This window comes from Pelobates fuscus, chromosome 5, assembly GCF_036172605.1.
Source record: "Pelobates fuscus isolate aPelFus1 chromosome 5, aPelFus1.pri, whole genome shotgun sequence".
Taxonomy (NCBI): domain Eukaryota; kingdom Metazoa; phylum Chordata; class Amphibia; order Anura; family Pelobatidae; genus Pelobates; species Pelobates fuscus.
This window is the reverse complement of record NC_086321.1, coordinates 384,667,206-384,687,866: the sequence shown is the minus strand read 5'-3', so window position 1 is coordinate 384,687,866 and position 20,661 is coordinate 384,667,206.

Below are 20,661 nucleotides of genomic sequence, written 5' to 3'. Positions count from 1 at the left end.
GTGTCTGCGAGTGTGATATGTCCAAAGCACACAGGAGAAACATCAGCAGACACCAATAGCAAACATTATAAGGAGAAATGTCACTCAAATTTTTTTCAAAAGGAGATCTTTGCCCAATAAATGGGGACATTTACATGTCACACAGATGCAAACTCTCAATGACAGACACAATCTCAATGGTTTGAGACACACACATAGTTACTATTTTATATAATATAAATATAACATTTTACACAGGAGAAAATGTCACGCAAACTAAGAATAATTAGAGGGAACATTGGTCCAGTGTATGAAAGCATAGGATAGGACAATGGGAACATAGAAGGTAGGAGGATATACAATGTTTATATATGACAATACATTTTGTCTGTTATAAATGACTTCCAATAAAACCTTTTACTGATGGAGCCTGTGACAGAGCTCCTGTACTCAGATCGAGTACCTCCCTCTGGTCAATATCCTTGGTCCTATCTGGGGATCGTATTGCTATGCTTGCAGTCTCCCCACTTACTGGACTTTGGTCATGCTGCCAGTAAATTCGATATTCTTCTCATCCTATTGCATTATTCACAGACAAGAGTCGAGCTCTTTCCCTCAAACCATTAGCTGAGGCATAATGTAAGGGTTAAACAGAACTCCTTTATTGGACACACACCACGTGTATATATACCCCTCAGATACGTATTCATCCTGCAGGGGGTGATCCACGCAAGTCAATACAATCCCGCACAGTCCACTCTCTAGTGCCACTTTGTCTGGCTGTTCGTATTATCTTAATTACATTCCCCCCTGCTGTGTTCTTTCCAGACAGGACATCATGGAATCTGAGCCCCAAAACTCCCTTTCACAGCAGAGCATCCCCACAAACCAGACATCCATAGAAAGTTTGTCCCTGTCCAAAAATCACCCAGATAAAATTCCACCATGTAGCGGCTATCCTCCAGTCCGGCACAGAATTCCACTCAGTTTCATACTCCAGGAATACCTGGTGGTCACAGTGTTGAGAGTGAACTCTAGCCCGTAGCTCCAAGGCTCCAAGTTTACTCTTACAAGAGCCGTAACGTTGCCGTGGTAAGCGCGACAACGCTCTGTGCTCGTGCAAGAAGGACCCAGAGGAGCTGCAGGCTGAGCTCCCGGGTCCTCTCTCCCCCCCTTACTCCCCCCTTCCCCTCTTCTTACTCCCCCCTCTCTTCTTACCCCCTCCCCCTCTTCTTACCCCTCTCTTCTTACTCCCCCCCTCTTCTTACTCTTCCTCCCTCTCTTCTTACCCCCCTCTCTTCTTACTCCCCCCTCCCTCTCTTCTTACTCCCCCTCCCCCTCTTCTTACACCCTTCTTACTCCCCCCCTCCCTCTCTTCTTACTCCCCCTCTTCTTAACCCCCTCCCACCTCTTTTTACTGCCCCCTTCTTCTTACCCCCTCCCCTCCCCTACTTCTTACCTCCTCCCCTTATTCTTACCCCCTCCCCTGTAGCATGGCCGAGCTGCTCTCCGGTCCGCGGTGCCCGGCCGGAGTGATAGGAAGGTGCACACTCAGTGTGCACTTCCTGTCAGTCCGGCTGGGTACAGGAAACAGAAACTCCGCGCAGAACAGGAGTTTCTGTTTCCTGTACCCGGCCGGACTGACAGGAAGTGCACACTGAGTGTGCACCTTCCTATCACTCCGTCCGGGCACCGCGGACCGGAGAGCAGCTCGGCCAAGCTACAGGGGAGGGGAGAAGATGTGCTGCAGCCGCCTGAGGCTCTTAACAGAGCACTCAGGCGGCTGCAGCATTTACGCGGCCGGCCCCCTCAGAGTGTGCCACCCAGCCCCCTGATGGCGGGCCCCCCTCCCGGCCGGGCCCTCGGACCATGTCCGAAGTGCCCGACTGGTCAGTCCGCGCCTGTGGACGCACCTTCTACAGCCTTTAACACTTGGAAGGTTCAATAAGCCGATACATTTTGGAATTGTTCACGTTTTGCACTTTATTTGATACAGTTTTAGCATTTTTATACAAGCCTGAGTATCAAGTGCACAAATAATAGCAACAATTATAATGTTAATACAATAATATTCATATGTTTGATTTTTTTTGTTAATCGTATTAGAGGATTTAGAATTTTTGAATGAAATTATCATTTTGAGCCCGCCAGGAAGACAATTTGAAAGCCACCATCCTGTGTTTTATACTGTGTTTCTGTTCTGATAGTGAAGGGACTGTGTTTATTCTCCCCTTAGTTCTATCCTACTGGGGTTTTCAATAAGCAATATTCAATCCTTAGTGATCAGCACATGTGTTAATAAATATTACATTTGTATTTTAACCATTTTTTCAGTTTTCGGTTAAATTTGTGTCTTCTTTTTCTCTTCAGTGTCAGCGACTAAGAATCTTTTTTAGGGCTAGTGAGAAACATGGAGCACATTAAATAAATCTAAGTTTCATTTTAACCCCAAAATAGGCTGTGTGACAAAACGCTGGCACTCCGACCGAGTACCTCTGCCAATCGATACTTCTATTGCTTGCCGAGGACTCCAAGCACTCCACCAGACACTATAAGTACTGCAGACCCCACTTCCAGCGATGCAGCTGCGCCGGAGTCTCGCCGTCCTTCACCCACCCTGGACCCAAGGCCTGGATCCAGCTTCCAGTGGGTAGACCTCTCCTACTCCAGAGAGCGTAGCAGGAACAAGAACAGCTCTTACTAGAGCTTACCCTGGGGAGTATAGTGTGAATATAGCAATCCCCAGAGTGTAGTTATCCCATTCCCCAAGCTTGAGCCAAGGCTTCAGGAAAGGGTCAAGCAGGTCTGTTTAATGCAAGCTAGCACTTACAATTTATACAAACATTTAAACCCCCAACAGCCTAATTTACATACAATACTTCTATTGCTTGGAATACAATAGGTTACATAGAGCACTATAGTACAAGGAAGGGTGGGGTCAGACAATAGCAAGGGCTGATGGGAGATTGAGGAGGGACAGAGCAGCCTGTTTAAACTGGTCTGGCAGTGTCCCTGGGACAACGCCCTGCTGGGGATACAATAGGACAGGAAAAGGGGGAGGGGGAGAGGCACAGACAAGCAATACATTCAGCATACAGAAAAACACACAATTTACAAACACCCCAAAAGTACCCCCAAGATCCATGGAAACCCCACAAGAGTCACATCCTCGGATAGCCCTGATCTGGGTGACCATCATATCCAAAAATCACCCGGATCGGTCCAGTGGTTTGGTTTTTCCATGGAAGTCACATGTCTTTTTGCATGGCCCATAATCCCGGGGCAAGAGGCTGGCAAGCAGGCCCCTCCAAGTACCAGTGGCGAGGTTACTTTCACCAGGGGGGATATGATAGAAACATTTAAATACATAAAGGGAATCAACACAGTAAAGGAGGAAACTATATTTAAAGGAAGAAAAACTACCACAACAAGAGGACATAGTCTTAAATTAGAGGGACAAAGGTTTAAAAATAATATCCGGAAGTATTACTTTACTGAGAGGGTAGTGGATGCATGGAATAGCCTTCCAGATGAAGTGGTAGAGGTTAACACAGTAAAGGAGTTTAAGCATGCGTGGGATGGGCATAAGGCTATCCTAACTATAAGATAAGGCCAGGGACTAATGAAAGTATTTAGAAAACTGGGCAGACTAGATGGGCCGAATGGTTCTTATCTGTCGTCACATTCTATGTTTCTATGTTTCTATGTTAAAAGAGGCACAGATACTGTCCTGTAGAAGACCCTGTAACTCTGCTTGGGTGAAATCTCTCATATTATGCACTTTAAAACTTAATCTATATTTTTGCAAATTGTATTTAAAATGTTTGTGTTCCACTTTTGACAATCACTAAATCTGACTGTAACCATTATTTATAAACTCCCTTGTCATTTACAGGCAGTTTTAAAGTGCTTGGTTCAAGTCCATTTCATCCTGCCCTTATCTCGTTCCATCATGCCTTGCCGTGTAACCTTACAGAGGGAAGAAATTTAAAGCCGTAGTTCTTAACAAAAGAAGCCAGATAATCAGATGGAGGTAATTTCAAAGCCAAACCAAGCCTAATCGAGTCTCCGGCTATTCATATTTCCAGAGTTTTCTTTAATAGCCTGTCGTAGAGAAATGATATAAAGCAAATACTGTCATGTGTGAACCCGGAGCGCCCGTTCATATTCTGCACACCTCATGATTCTCTCGAATTGTTTCCTGAATGAAATGAAAGCGCTGCCATCATAAAATATTTACGGTTCTACATGTCAAGTGTTTCCTGGTCTCTAGTCTGACCTCTTTCTCTGATTTCAGAGACGATTTTCCCTCTTCCATATTCATCGCTTCGTCTCATGGGCATTTCTGATATAGAAACCCAATCACAATGATGACCCGTGCTTAGTAAATTGCATGTTCTTAGTGAAACCATGGTGCTTTTTCCATCCACCTTTTCATGCTGTTTGTAAATGGGATGTTGAAATGGATCCCACTCTTCTAATTAAAGAATAAATTATTAGCCACATGTATGCATTATCCGTCTCACTGTTTTACAAACTGTTTAATGCACAGAACGAGAAACTCGTGTTAAAATACATGGAAACGCGAACTGGCCCCGGAATAAATAAGTTAAAACGAATTATTTAATGATATGCCAGGTGTAACGGAATCTCTGTCTGACAGTATCACTGCCTTCGAAGGTCACCATCTAGTTCCATTGGTGTTTGATATCTGAAAATGTAACCCAGATAATTTGCATGTTTGCATATATCGGCCTAGTAACAAAAATACAGTCAGCGTGCCGAGCTTTATTTAATTGTGTTTTCCTAAACTGCTCCCACCCTATTATATTAGTAACATTGTATTGTGTTTTCTGTTATACTATGCAGTTACATTTTATATATTATTTGGTTGTGTCACTACAAGTGTGATGTAACATCGATAAGGACTATTCCCAGAGGGAAATAAAGTACTGTTAGATATTTCCATTAGGACCTGTGTGTCTTGTCTATTTCTTCCAGTATCAAAGATTTAGAACTATTTTCTGGTACGGGGCACCTCTAAGCATCGAGTGCCCTCGTAAAGGCTGTATTTTAAGGAAGAACGGGTAGATGGATCAATTCCTGCCTGTAAGACAGAGAAAGGACAGAGGGATTGGTTCCTGGGAGACATGCTGATTCCTGGGGCTCTTAGAGAAGGGATAAATGAGGGGGCAGGGCAGGTTTGGACCCCAAACTAGGGACCAGTCTACCTTATTCCCGATACACCAGGATTTATCCGGTTACATTTTTATTGTTTACATTTTATTTTACTGGTAACTTCATGGAAATTGATGATTGCGCATGCCAGGAGGCCTGAATCCCAAATTATGTTTACTCAACAGGAAAGTGGTCAATAAAATCTAGTTGCAGGTAGACTTGGAGAATCATTCCGGCTGCAATTCAGACAAATTTAGGCTGATGGCGTAAATGGTCACATTTTCGATCTCCAAGCCGAAACTTACCCGAATCAAGCAACAACGGACCCGCACAATGGCGAACATGTTTGTGAATCCCACTGTGGAGCCAAAAAAGTAATGATTGATGGGAAAAAAAGACAATCGATGCACAAGGCCCTGGGGAGTCAGCACAGCTAAACGGACAAGGGCACATGTATGAGTGCGGGGATGGTGCTAGTGATTGGCTGTATGTGTTTAGGGGAGTGGCTGTATGTGTTTGGGGGTGTGGCTATATGTGTTTAGGGGAGTGGTTATGGGTTTATAGTGGGGCAGGGATCATCTTACCTCAGTGCCTTTTGGGATTCTGGCAGCAAACCCCTCCCCTGCCTCTGCTCCTGTTTGTCCTGGGCCTGGTGACTTTTCCTGCTTGAGGGATGGCTGTGGATTCACTCCTGCTGCCCTCAGAGCTGCTGCTGCCCTGGATGATGGCAGGCACCTTCAGGAGCCATGTGCTCCCCTCCAACCTGTGGCCGCCGGTGTGGGATCACCCCCCGTGGTCAGACCTCTCCTGGGGCCTCCCACGCGGCTACAGCCCTGATCACCCCCCTTCGGGCCCAGTATGGGAGCTGGAGCCCAGGCCCAAGGCACTACCAGGCCACGTGTCAGCTCCATCTGCTCCATCTGACATGCGGCCTGCATCATCTGCCACCCCCCGCGCACCCCCCGGCCGTGGATAGCGGGCCAGGGGGGGCCAGAAGACCTGCTCAGGATCCTGGGGGGTCTGGGAGGTGAGTGGTGAGTGGGCCCCTCAGGGCCACGTGGGGCATGGCTGTGCTGCCGCTGGGGGGTGGAGGGGGGTCCTCCCCGGGCTCTGATGGCTCCTCTGGGGATGAGGGTCGGCGGGGGGGGTCCCCCTCTTCTCCCCCGGGTTCTGTCCACAATTCCTCCCTCCCCCTGGGGTGCCATCCCTGGTCCCCTCTCCCTCTGGAGTCCCCCCCCCCCCTGTTGCTGCTGGTCTGCTTCCCCTTCCTCTCTCTGTGCTCTCTCTCTGTCTCCCTCCTCCCCCCCTGTTCCTGCTGTGCTGGGTGTTCCTCCTCTCTCTAAGCCCCCTCCTGGCTCTCTCTGTCTCCCCCTGTCCCTATTCCTGGTCCCTATGTCCCCCCCTGGGTACTCACCTCGGCTGCCCTCCTCTGCGGGGTGTGAGCTCCTCTCCACGGCTCTTCACACAGGATCTGGCTGCAGTTCCTGGAACCGTCCAGCAGATAGCGCCTGGTGCTGCTGCAAGGCTGAGCAGGGCTGAAAATGAAATTAACTCTGTCCTGCCTGGATCATCTTCATTTCCTTTGCCGCGGGAGGTTCCTCGGGCATCGGCTGATGAGTTCACTAATGTTTTTTCTTTTCAGTCCGGGGGTTCCTCGCTGGGGGGTTTCTGTCCGGGCTTAGGGGTTTTCTTGATCGGTCAAAAAATAAATAAATAAATAAATAAATGAAAGAAATTAAATAAATAAATAAAGGGAGCAGGGTGCGCAAGCAGGTAGGGTCCCCCCCCCCCCCATTAGATGGTCAGCTTCGGTTAGTGTGGTCCCAGGCGCTGCAGCCACAGGGGGTTTTGACTGTTTCTAGGGTCACGGGGTTACCCTCTCCCGGAGTGGGCAGGCATGCTGGCACCCCTGCTATGGCGTCGGGTGCCACAGCGCCTGCTGTTGCTGGGGGGTCCCTAGCATTAGGTGACCCCCCGGGTGTTGCTGCCATTTCGTGTGAGTCCGCCTATGTATTGGTCAGGGCCCTTGGGCTTGCACCTTCAACAGGAGACTCGTGAAAAACTTTGGAGGGGAGACTTTGTTGAGATTTTTCCCTCCTTCCCATGGAGGAGGCGCCTCCTTTAATGGAAAAGGACGGGTAGGAATCCCAAAAAAAAAAAAAAAGACAAGGAGACATACCAGTACCGAAAGATCCCTAAAACTTGCGCGAATTGGATTTGCGCATTTGCAATCCTAGCCAGTGTAATTGGGGAAAGGGCTCCGCAGAAGTGCTCCGCATTATTCTGCTACCAGGATACCATTTGGAACGCTTGTCGTACCTATGGCGGTCTGGGGTGGTGGAAATATGACGAGCAGTTCCGTCAACGGTTGGCGGTGCGCACCTCAATTTTGTGGGAACAGATTGACATTGGCCTCTGGCTCTCCACTGTGACCTGCCCGGCCACACAGCAGGGTGGGTTCTCTGCCTTTCTCAGGGGGGCGATGGGGAGGGTCCTCCTCCTCACCGGCTGCGAATCAGAGGCCGGGCTGTTGTTGAAATTCAACGACAGTCACTGCAAATGGGGGGCATCTTACCGTTTCCAGCACGAATGTTCCACTTGTGGGGGAGCCCATCCCGCCTCCTACTGCTTCAAGTGGGGTAAAGTTGGCGAGATAGGGGATTTGGGGTCAGAGGGCGATGGCGCCAGAGGTCATGAGCGCGATACGCCCTTGGCTCACCAGTTTATAGGAATCGTCGGGCGGCTGGCATCCTACTGGATGGGTTGAGCATGGGTTTTGGACACATACCGTCTGATTCGCCATTTATCGTACCCCCGAGTGGGGGGGGGGGGTTTGGTAAATGACGACATCTTTTGGGAACTCTGCCGGGTATCTTATGCAACCTTTGACGTGGCGGTTGACATGTTCAGGGCCATGGGCCCTGGGGCCTTGTTGGCCAAGGCTGATGTGGATTCGGCCTTCCGTCTACTGTCGGTGCACCCGGAATGTCACCATCTTCTGGGCTGTGTTTTGTAGGCATGTATTACATGGATATGTGCCTCCCTGTGGGTAGTTCCATATTCTGTTGTTACTTTGCATGCTTCAGCATGTTCTTGGACTGGGTGGTGAGGGAGGAGACTGGGATAGACTCCTTGCTACACTACCTCGCTGATTTCATTTGTGTGGGTCCTGCCAATTCGACAGCCTGTGTGCTGCTGCAACGGGTTCTGGGTGAGGTGTTCCATTAGTTTGGGATCCCGTTGGCACACAGCGAGACGGTGGGCCCGGTTACTTGTCTCAGCTTTCTGGGCATTGAGATTTACCCTTTGGCGGGGGACTGCCGCTTGCCTTTGAATGTGATAGGCTGGCGGCGCGAGGGGGCCTCGGCCATGGGGCGGCACGAGATTCAGCTGCACTGCCTGCAGTCGCACCTGGGTGAGCTGAATTTTGCCTGTTGGATCATGCCCGTGGGGCGGGTCTTTAACCGGCGTCTGGCTGCGGCGACAGCTGGGTTCTCCGGGCCTCGCCATTTCATTCGACTCAGTCGGCCGCTGCGGGAGATTTTGGCGGTTTAGGACTCCTTCTTAGCTGCATATCATGGCCGGTCCTCCTGGCAAAGGCCCGAGGTTTCTAACGCCGACCTCCACCTATTTACGGACGCGGCTGGCGCAGTGGGGTTTGGGGCCATTCTGGGCTCACAAAGAATGTGGCCTTTTTGGAGCGTTTCCCCATTTTGGTGGTGGGGGAGGTCTGGCGGTCACATTTTTTTTTCAATGTTTACTTTTTATTGGTTTTGTCAAGTAAAAACAGGAAATAACAGAAAAAAGAAAAGGGAATAGGGAGTACATCCAGATTGTTAGATAAATGTAAGCATTTACATGAATTATACGTCATTGAGTAGGGAAGTATAAGACAAGTACAATCACGATATGCAAAGATGACTGTTACATTGGCTTTGACATTCCACAGTGTATAAGTAATCATAATCATCGTTACGTTACATACATAATAACCTGTGAACGCCTATGTTACAAGGTGCGTGGAAGTGAGCGATCGTACCCAAATCGTGTACCTAGTAGTATATATTATCAATGTAATATAAGGCTCAGACGATTACACTGTGGTTGTACAGAGTTACGATGAGCCAGTTTATCTTAGTTCTGTAAAGGCTTACTAAATACGTGGGTGTTGTCTTATTGTATTGTTTTATAACCTCCATACATGATATGTAGGAAGAGAAGAGAGGGAAACCGGGGGGGGGGGGTGGGGGGGGGTAATGTAGGATTACCGTAGAGGTAACTGGTCCAGACCTTTAACGTGTATGGAAGTATATTAGATATAATATCATGTCTTCTTGGTAGACCTGTGATATGGTCAACCACTATGTCATCTCATTTAGAATAGGATTTATAAAAAGACTCCCAATTGTGCCAATTAGTGAGGAATTTTGTTGCGTTACCCTTTTTTGCCCATTCCTTTTCATGGTGGTATGTGGAATCTACTTTCGAAAGCACTTCTGATATATCGGGGCAATGGGTACTTTTCCAGTGTGCTGCGATGCGGGTCTTAGCGACCACCAAAATATTAAGTACTGCGTCCCTAGCTGGGATATCACTCAGGTGGGGTATGAGGTGTAGAATATAGTTGTCCGGTGTGAGAGGGAGTGAGAGCTTACACAGCAAGAATATCGAACTCTGTACGGATCGCCAGAATGATTGTATGTAGGTACATTCCCAAAAAATGTGTTCTAGAGAACCTGAGTCCTTGTTGCATCTCCAGCATAGTGGGGATAAAGTAGTATATATTTTGCATAATCTTGATGGGACCATGTACCAACGCATGAGAATCTTAAAATAGGCTTCCCATAGCGTAACACAATTAGAAGATTGTTTAGTGTATTTAATAGCCATCTCCCACTCCGACAATGCATATTCCATTCCTATATTGTTTTCCCATTTGAGCATATATGGCAATTTGTTTGTAGCATTAAGACCTGCTTGTGCTGTGTAGCAAGATGAGAGAAATTTCCACGATGGGTGGATTTTCTTTACAGTGTACCATTTTTGACCTAGCTTACTAAATGATAGGGGGTTCATGAAAGATATCGATTTGGAAAGCAAAATGTGTTTAACTCTTAGATATAAAAATAGATCCCGAGAGGGCAATTTGAACGAAATTTGCAGCTCTGGAAAGGGGCGAATGCCATTGTTAGTGAACATATAATGGATGTGTGTGATGCCCAAATCTGACCACCTTTGTGTGGATAGATCAGGAGAGAACAACGAGAGGGCTGAAAGAGGTGCAAGGTATAGTATTTCCTCAGGAGGCCACACTGTTTTGTTCCAGGTCCTCCAAGAGTTTATAAGGAAATTTGTAGCTGGTAATGTAGCGGATCGTGGGAGGGAGGATGAGGTCCATAAGACGTTGGCCAGGGAAGGAGTTTGGCTACACGCTGATTCAAGGTTGAGCCATAGAGGATTCGTTCTGCCTGTCAATATATCTAGGCTTTGTGCCAGTATCGTTGCTCTGTAGTAGTGTTGAATATTTGGTATACTAAGGCCTCCCTGTCTAATTGGACGCCACATCGATTGTAAGGATACTCTTGGGGGCTTTTTTTTCCAAATATGGGCATTGATAGCAAATTGAAAACGCTTGATAAGTTTATTAGGAAGAGCAATTGGAAGTGTTCTAAAAAGATATAAAATATGGGGTAGGATCATCATTTTTACAGAGTTGATTTTCCCAAGCCATGACATATGAAGTTTATCCCATGAACTCATCTGTTTAGTCAATGCGGAAAGTACCGTTTCATGATTTTCTTTGATAATGAGTGCGTTGGAAAGGGTAATTTTAACGCCGAGGTAGGATAGTGACGTGGTTCTCCAGTCGAATGGATAGCTATTTTTCAAGGTGCCTACTATTTGAGAGGGTAGATTAATAGGAAGTATTTGGGTTTTACTAATATTATTCTTGTAATAGGATATAGATCCAAAGGAGGACAAGATCTTGAGTAGACGTGGGATTGTGTCATTAGGGTTGGCCAGAAAAACTATAATATCATCAGCAAATAATGCAATTTTCTTTTCTCCTGCAGGAGTGCATAAACCGGGAAGTAATGGGTCTAGTTTTATATGTTGTACCAGAGGTTCTAAACAAAGAATAAAGATCAGGGGCGACAAGGGACACCCCTGTCTCGTACCATTTGTAATACAAAAACCTCTGGATGTGAACCCTGTATTGAAAACTTTAGCAGAGGGTGAGGAGTAAAGGGCTAATATAGTTTTTATGAAAGCCTTGGAAAGGCCAAATGCTGTTAATGTTGCCGCCATATAATCCCAATTCAGGCGATCAAATGCCTTTTCGGCATCCAAGGCCATGAGAACTCCACTTTGTTCACGATCATTTGCCCAGTCCACCAGATCCATACAGTATCTGGTGTTGTCACCCACTTGTTTTCCTTGTACAAACCCCGCTTGTTCTTCTGAGACTAGGTTGGGCAAAAGGGGTTTGAGCCTGTTCGCAATTATCTTTGCATATAGTTTCACATCTGCATTGAGCAGAGAAATGGGTCTTAGATTGCTGCAGATTGTTGGGGACTTATTCGGTTTTGGCAACGTTATGATGTAAGCCTCCAGCATTTCCCGTGGGAACACGCCAGAGTGTTTGATCGAATTAAACAGCTTAGTGATGTGAGGAGCAATTTGGTTCGCCATTTTTATATAGTAGTAGTTAGAGAGTCCATCAGGACCTGGAGCTTTATGTTTGGGAATAGATTTTATGGCCTGAGTTATTTCATCTTCTGTGAACGGGGCGTCTAAGATGTCATTTTGTTCTTGTGTGGTTTGCGGTAGTCTAATGTGTGAGAGATAGTCAGAGACCTCCATGTTGTTGGGAATATGAGTTGTATTGTTGTCTTTAAGATTATAGAGTTCTTCGTAGTAGAGAGCCAGTTCGTCCACTATATTGTGGGGGTTGTATATTTTAACGTTGTCTTTGGAGGTAATATAAGGTATTTTGGTTTGTAAATAATTAGATTTTAGTTGGTTGGCTAGTAGTTTGCCTGCTTTATTACCCATGTGATAAAATTTTTGTTTGGTTTTTATCACCTGTTTAGTATACATTTGAGCTTGAATATTCTGAATGTTATTTTGTATTTTGGTGATTTGAGTCGATATAGCTTTAGAGGGGGCTCGTTTGTTGGATTGTTCTAGAGTATCAAGTTCCTGCCGTAATGCCGTATCCATGGCCTGGCGCCGCTTTTTAGTGGTGGAGCCTAATTTAATAAATTCACCTCTAATCACTGCCTTATGGGCTAACCATTGGGTTTCGATGGAGGTATCATCGGTGGTATTGAGGGAGAAGTATTGGGATAATGTGGAGGTTATCTTCTGCAGGTTTATGGGGTCATCTAATAGGGATTCGTTTAGTCTCCATTTTCCCCGACCTTTCGTGGGATAAGGTACTTTGAACGTGATGGTGATTGGGGCATGGTCCGACCATGTTCTTTGTCCCATTGATTGATCTATTAGGTGAGGGAGAGTTGCTTTATCTACGAGGCACATATCGATCCGCGAATATGTCAGATGTACTTGCGAGAAATATGTGAATTCATACGCCGAGGGGAAAAGACTCCTCCATGTGTCATATAAGTCTTGGCAATGTAATAAATTGGAGAAAAGCTTTGCATTATGGGTGGTCAGTTTATTGGGCGATTTATTATCTTTACGTTTTATATCAAGTGATGGGTCAAGGATACAGTTGCAGTCACCACATATAAAAATGTGACCTTGTGACATGCGCTTTATTTTTTTAATTGTTTTATTCAGGAAAGAAAACTGCGCCTCATTGGGGGCGTAAATTGAGGCTACGGTCAGTGAAATGCCATTTAAATCACCTACTAGGATAAGCGCTCTACCGGTCGTGTCTGCAAATTGTTTGTGTACCGTGAATATCCAGTCTTTGTGGAAAATTATCGCCACCCCCTTAGATTTGTTCGGGGCATTGGCATAGTAGGCTGTAGGGTATTTTGCGGATCGGATTTGGGAGGGTTTTTTTGTGTCAAAATGGGTTTCTTGGACGCATACTATTGCCGCATCAGTGTCATGCATAGTATTTATGAGTTGTCTTCTTTTAAAGGGGCTGTTTAATCCTCTAGCATTAATTGAAAGGACTTTCATAACATGTTGCGTCATGGGTGAAAATTATGAAGAGCATTGAAAGAGGGATACCATTGAACCCATATAGTTAGACTATTTGTCCTCCAAGCATATATCTCAAGGAACCCCATCGTCACTGTACAAACTTGTCTAGAAACATTTTGGACCCACCACCAACACAATGCGATTCGCGTATGTTTAGTATCTGGACCTACGGGAAGGGGAGACGTACGGGTAGAAGAAAAAAAAGAAGAATAATAAGAACAAAGGTATTTACACACATCTTCCTGGGCTGGAAGATACACAATAATCATCCCTGAATGAGAACTAGTATCTCCTCCAAGGGTGACAGAGGGAGGCTGAGAGTGTCTCCCGACCTGAAATGAAAACATGTCAACAGTACATATTAAATATTTCACGAAAATTGAACATAAATGAGATAGTTGAACAACATCGATTACCGATTACAGCAAATTAACCAGGGTGTTGTGTTTGGTAACCATCCACATACCGTTTAAAAGTTGAGTGCGGTTAGATGGCATATAGCCAACAAAGCGTTCAACACACGTTAACTAAGTGGTACACCCCATATTAGGGACATAAGTTAAGCAAAATTTCACTTGGACACGTAACTTTTTTGCAAAGGCTCTGCATTTTTGCCCACTGGTGGATTTAACCCAGATTTGCAGACTATCATTGCAAAGTATGATTACAGCAATGGGTTTAAAATGTCTTCGCCACTATATCCTTGTAGTCGTGTTTGTACATAGCAGTTATTTGTTGTTTATTCCTGTACCCATTTATTATTTTTCCATATATATATATATTTTTTTTTTTTTTTTTTTTATTTTAATTTTTTTTATTTATTTATTTATTTATTATTTTTTTTTTTTTCTTATATTGGTTTCCCATACAATCGTGACGCTAATGCCAATCACCCCATGTTCGAGTAGGTATATTAAGCGGCGTGTTAGCTATGCCTTCGAAACTGTGGGGGAAGGGGGAAATATGGAAGCCTATAAGGGGAAGGCAACTTATTGCGGTAGTAATTAGCACGTATGGCGTGATAGGTATTAATTGCTAATGCACATTTACACACAAAGTTAACACTGGGTGTAGCAATGAGCTGAATTGGTAAGTGGTCGGTATGCATTTGAGCACAATTTCGTGGCAAACAAACATATGACACAACTAAGCTCTAACGGCAGCGGCCCTAGAAATTTGGCATGCACTGCTGCAATTGTATCGTGACTGATACTATCCCCAACGCAGGCTACTGTAACACCGCATAGGCGGCATCATTTGATCGTGAGATAAGCCATTACACACTGGAGCGTAAATATATTTTTTGACATTCTGCGAGTTAAGTGGTCTGTGACTATAGACCCCATCGTGGCAGATGACTATAAGCCATAGTACATTAAGCCTATGTGTCCGGAGACCATGAGGCAACAAGAGTTAAATAATATTAGCACGGGTAGTATTCGTGGGAAGCTCTATTTAGCCTTGTATTACATTAGCTACGTACCCTTATCATAACATAGTTAACATATGGATCAGTTGCATGGCACATCGTGTAAATTCGAACAAAACTATTGGTAATTACAAACTTGGGATGGGGAAAACATAACCTTCTCTCTAGCTACGTACAGACTGGTAGTACCTGTAAACCAAGAGAGAGTATGCGCGATCTGCATTTGTAAAGACCTGTAAAAAAGTCAATGGTAGAGTTTACGTCTTTTTGGGTGGGGAGGTAGCCATTTGCCAGTCTGCCTTCATCTTTCTCGGAGATGTGCTGCCAGTCGTGCCTTGGGGAGGGTTTGGGGCGATCCACAGACCCCATGTTGTAAGTAGGTTCATCCCATCCGCTGGCTCGTTGACTATATGATTCTTTCCTTGTCTCCAAATTAGCAGTTTAGTGGGGTACCCCCACCTGTAAGCCACATTGTTGTTCCGGAGCGTTTTCGTTATTGTGAGGAATTCTTTACGCCTCGCCATCGTTGTGGCTGATAAGTCTGCAAATAGGGCGATATTTTGGTGAGGTTCAGGAAACGTTTGCAGTTTTCGTGCCGCTGCCATTAGCGTATCTTTGTGCGCATAGTAGTGGAATTTGACAATCACATCTTTGGGGGCTGAGTTAGAAAGGCGTGCAGGCCTCGGAAGCCTGTGCATCCTATCGAATGCCCATGCTGAGTCCGGCAGATCTGGAACAAGTGACTTGCAGATAGAAAGAATATGGGCAGGGAGGGCATCGTGGGAAACGTCATCAGGTATGCCTCTGAATCGAACATTCTGCCTCCGTGACCTGTCTTCTACGTCCGCAAGTTTTAATTTCAGCGCTTCATTTTCATCAGACAGTTTTTGCACTTTATCCACAACCTCGTTATGTGCCACACAGAGTTCGTCCGTCTTGTTTTCGAGGTGATTCGTCCTGTCCCCGATATTGGAGATTTCTCTTCTGAGATCACTGTTTATTCGCTGAAAGTCCGCTGTTAATGTTGCGCGGAGTTCCTGTAACATCTTGTGTAAACTACGTTCTGTTACCGGAGCGTTAGAATAGGTAGCAGAGTGTAATTCTTGGTCAGATTGCCCATCCGATGCGATAGAGGCCTCATCGCCATCTTGTATTTCGCGACGGCGTTCTGTCCTTTTCAGCTTAGCCGTGTCCGACAGTTTCAGTTGTTTCGAGGAAGGCATTGCCACTCCACCACCACCGTGCACTTATTGGAAGGACCTTCTCCCAAGATAATGTCGGAAAAGATGTTTTTAGTAGCGTTCAGGTCGGGTCGGAATCGGAGCTCCTAAGCCATGCGACCGCTCACACCGGAAGCTGGACACGCCCCCTCCTGGCGGTCACATTTTAAGGATCTAAGGGTAGTGTTTCAATGTGACAATTTAGGGGTTGTTCAAGCCATTACTCGGCTCACAGCCTCCTTCCCTCCAGTGGTTCACTTGCTTAAGGGGCAATCGCCTCACAGGCGGATCTGGAGGGGACGCCTTGCCGGCGGACTCATGGTCGCTCAGTCTGGCAGAGTGACGGAATGGGTCCGTGGATCAGTTTCCACGGCCACCTGGACGTTATGCTCCTGGGGGCCGTGCATGTTGGGGTATTGGTGATTCCTAGTAGGCCATGCGGTGGTGGGGTATTGTTTGCCACCATTCGGCGCCCTGCGGGTCATATCACTATAAGTATTTGACAATCCAGGTTGGATATTTTTCGGGAAGGGTATGGCGGTTCGGCTGTTGCACTTTTCCTTTGTAGAGAACTGTGAGCTGCGCCCAGTATGCACGGGCCCTCTTTTGGGTTATGCGGATGGGATTTTTTCTTTCCCCTTCCCAATTGTTGGGGTCTTTCGCTCAAGTCTGATGGTTCTGGGGATTGTCGGCAAGGAATCTTGTGGCATTCCTTTCGGTTTAGCGCTGCCTTGGAGGCTTTTAGGATGGGTATGTCAGCGCACGTGGCGCAAAGACCCGGGAGGGGGTATGGTGAGATGTCTCGGTGAAGTAATGCTGGTTTTGTGGAATTTGTTCAATCCTTGGGGGGGGTTCAGGTTTCAATTCTCAGCGGCGGTGGCTCATCCATTCATTCCTTTGAGGTAGATAATAATTAAGTACCGCTTCCTTGGGTACAAGTAACAATTCCCAGGGTGCACTTGGAAAACAGATAATATCTGGATGTCCTTTTCCTGGTTATACTCCCAGGTGGGATGCGGGTGTCCGTCCGGGAGGTGAGCTATTGGGTTGTGCACCTTCTGGAGCGGAGGTTCGTTGGTTTGGTACCAGAGGTATGAAATGTGTTCGGCTCCTCCCAGAGCAGGTTCAGCTGTCCCACCTGTCCCTAATGTTCGGGTTATCCACCTGGCGGGAATTGAGCTTGGGACGATACCAAGGTGGTGTTTGGCGTCTGCCCCTAAAAGGTTATTGGTGCGTGTTTTAGTTGTTTCGTGATGCGTGGTGTTTGGTTCACTGTATGACCCTGTGTGTTATATATGTTAAGTTATGGTTATTTATGTTTAACGTTTTGGTTTCAGAAAAGAAGAGAGATTATGGTTATAGAGATTATTATAATAAGTTCTGGATGTGTTATACAGGACTTGTATGTTATAACAACAGCAGTAAAAAAAAAAATGTAAAAAAAAATTAAAAAAATAATAATAATAATAAATAATAATTACAAAAAAAAAAAAGGTAATTTCCCGTATCTTTTGGCAGCGGGCCCATAATCAGTGCATGGTACGCTACCGTATGAAGCAAAATTGGAGGGCCTTTCGAGGTGTTTGAAGGTAAGGGGATTTTGGTTTGCCACAGGGTGTTTTCGCGCATGTGGCAGCTACTGTGTTTCTGGGTGATGAAGGTCGGGCTAGACCTTTTTTTCGTCATGCCATGCAGGAAGTGGTGGAACAGGCCTGGTTGGTTTTGGTGGGGCTCCCCGCTGATTTTAGGTTTAAAACAGCGAGGTTTGTGGCGGGGAGCGTGTCCTTGCCAACAGGGTTGGGGACCAGATGGAATGTCAGGAGATGGACATGGTGGGTCTCAACCTCCCCTGCTCTGTAAGGTAAACTTTTAAGTTACCGAATAGGACGTGCCCACCGAGCAAAAAGCCGGCTGGTGGTAGAGCATTTAAGATGATGGGAATTTTTGGTTTGGACGAGGGGGGAGGCGAGACACCAGTGGGTAAAGTTTTGGTGCATAGGCACCTGGTTAAGTTCGTTGGCAAGGACGGTTATTTAAGTTGGAGGCTGTAGGGCAATAAGTGTTAATTTATATGTTAATTATGGTATGTATATGTATATATTTATATGTTTATTTATATTTGAATTAAAGAAAAAGAATAAAGTTCGGATGAGTCCTACAGTTGTAAGTTTAATAAATGCTGTGGCCTGTTTCATCCAATATTCGTTGTTTGTCATTATTGGGGGGAGAATTGGGGTAGTCTCCTTACTCTTAGTCGCACCACATTCCCCGCTACGTACATACAAGGGATAGTCACTCACTGTAAATTATATTTATAGATCAAGTGAAATGTTTTAATTAATATATATTACATACATATAGGTATATTTACTGCTACTCCTGTTTTTCTCTATGTTAGTTATTTTTATCAGCTAATCTGTGAACCAAAAGGTGGTGAAAATAATATATCATGTTATATTTGCATATAGTTTGCAGCACACTGATTGGACATTTTCCACTAAATTTTTGTTCCTCTGATTCATTTTGCAAATCAGAAACATTCTGTTGAAAATGCCTTTTTTTCAGGAAAAAAATGGTTTGGCAAAGCCAAATTTTCTTGTTGTGCCCAAGTCTAGTTGTAGGGATCATGATGGGATGGAGAAATAATTTTGGTATAAACAGGATCTGAAGAATGACCTCTAGCTACTCTTGCCAGTCTGAAAGTATCAGCAACCCTATAGTCTCCACATTGTTGGTCATGAGGCACGGTGCCAGACAGCCACCCTGGGGTGTCTCCATCCTATAGTTAAAATGTGATCATCCCACGACTGGTCCTCTCCTTTCTTCAGTTAGTGGGCCAGGATGGTCAACTGGAAACACTTCCCTTAGAGCTGGACCTTAAACTTCATGTAGAAAAAAACAAAATAAGCAGAGCACATACTCAAAGGTCATGCATGGACCATGTCTCCACCTGAAACCAGCGGTAAAGACGTGTAAAAAAAAGAGCCAGGAAATGGATTTATTTGTCCACAGTAGACTGAAAAGTAGGAGAGTTGTAAAATAATACAAAATGTCCTCGCCAACATTGCAGGGATCACCCCAAAATAGTAGGATCTACAAGGCTAACTGTAGTAAACCCCTCGTGGCTATGTGTATCTAACTGAATGCAAGCTATATGGAACAGACCAATCTCTATAAATGTATTGATGATTGCAGTAAATATTCTTCTCAAGCCTGGGGCAATGCACCCGCATTGTTTTTTCTCTTTAAAAAGTCCTGAGATAGTTTCACTGTTGACAATTGGATCTGGTGGTCAGTTTCCCATTTCCTCTGGAAGTTCAAACTCGGTAATCGACGCTTCGAGAACAAGTAGGGAAATTACAGACTGAACTGGATGACTTAGTTCTGCCCCCTGCTTCTAGGTAACAGAGTGTCCTAGTCCATTTATAAATCATTCAGCTCCACCATAGACTTTACTTAAGGACACATACAAATACATTTAAAGGAACTCGAACGTTTCTTCCTAAATGAATGCTCGCTTTTTCGTGGAATGTGCAATTCTCAGAAATATCAAGCCAGGCTTGTCGAAATAACCGCTGCAACGAAATTAACATGTGAGAAGAGTGGGTACACAAACAGAGTAACGTGGGGTCACAAAGGGAGACGAGCCTCTTAAACCTCATAATAAATGGCTGGAAATACTCGAGGTACGAGCTGGGCAGAGGCAGGAGACATTTATAGACGTACTTGAAAAATATTCCATTAAAAAAGAAAGAAAAACAGCCTCAAAGAAAAAATGGCACTTTTATTTTTATTTTTTTAAACTTAGAAAGCTCTTTATTTGGACAAAAAGTCTTTGAGAAAATAGAAATTAAAACATATTAGAAAATATAATGAAAGATTTTTTTTAATTAATAGACAAAAATGCATAAAAACCAAGCGAACAAATTGAAATGGAAAATCTTCCCATTTTGATTAAATTAACTTCTTCATGAATACTTAATTTTGGCTGTTTTCCTATGTTTTTCTGTAATAAAAGGACACCCAGGGCTGTAATGAATTCATTTTCAAATTTATTTTATAAACAAGTTTAAAAAAACCCTCAGTTCACATAACATCAATCATTACATCATCACATTACATCATCACATTACATCATCACATTACATCATCACATTACATCATCACATAACATCATCACATAACATCATCACATTACATCATCACATTGCATCATCACATTACATCATCACATTACATCATCACATTACATCATCACATTACATCATCACATTACATCATCACATTGCATCATCACATTACATCATCACATTACATCATCACATTACATCATCACATTACATCATCACATTACATCATCACATTACATCATCACATTGCATCATCACATTACATCATCACATAACATCATCACATTACATCATCACATTACATCATCACATAACATCATCACATTACATCATCACATTACATCATCACATTACATCATCACATTACATCATCACATTGCATCATCACATTACATCATCACATTACATCATCACATTACATCATCACATTACATCATCACATAACATCATCACATAACATCATCACATTACATCATCACATTGCATCATCACATTACATCATCACATTACATCATCACATTACATCATCACATTACATCATCAC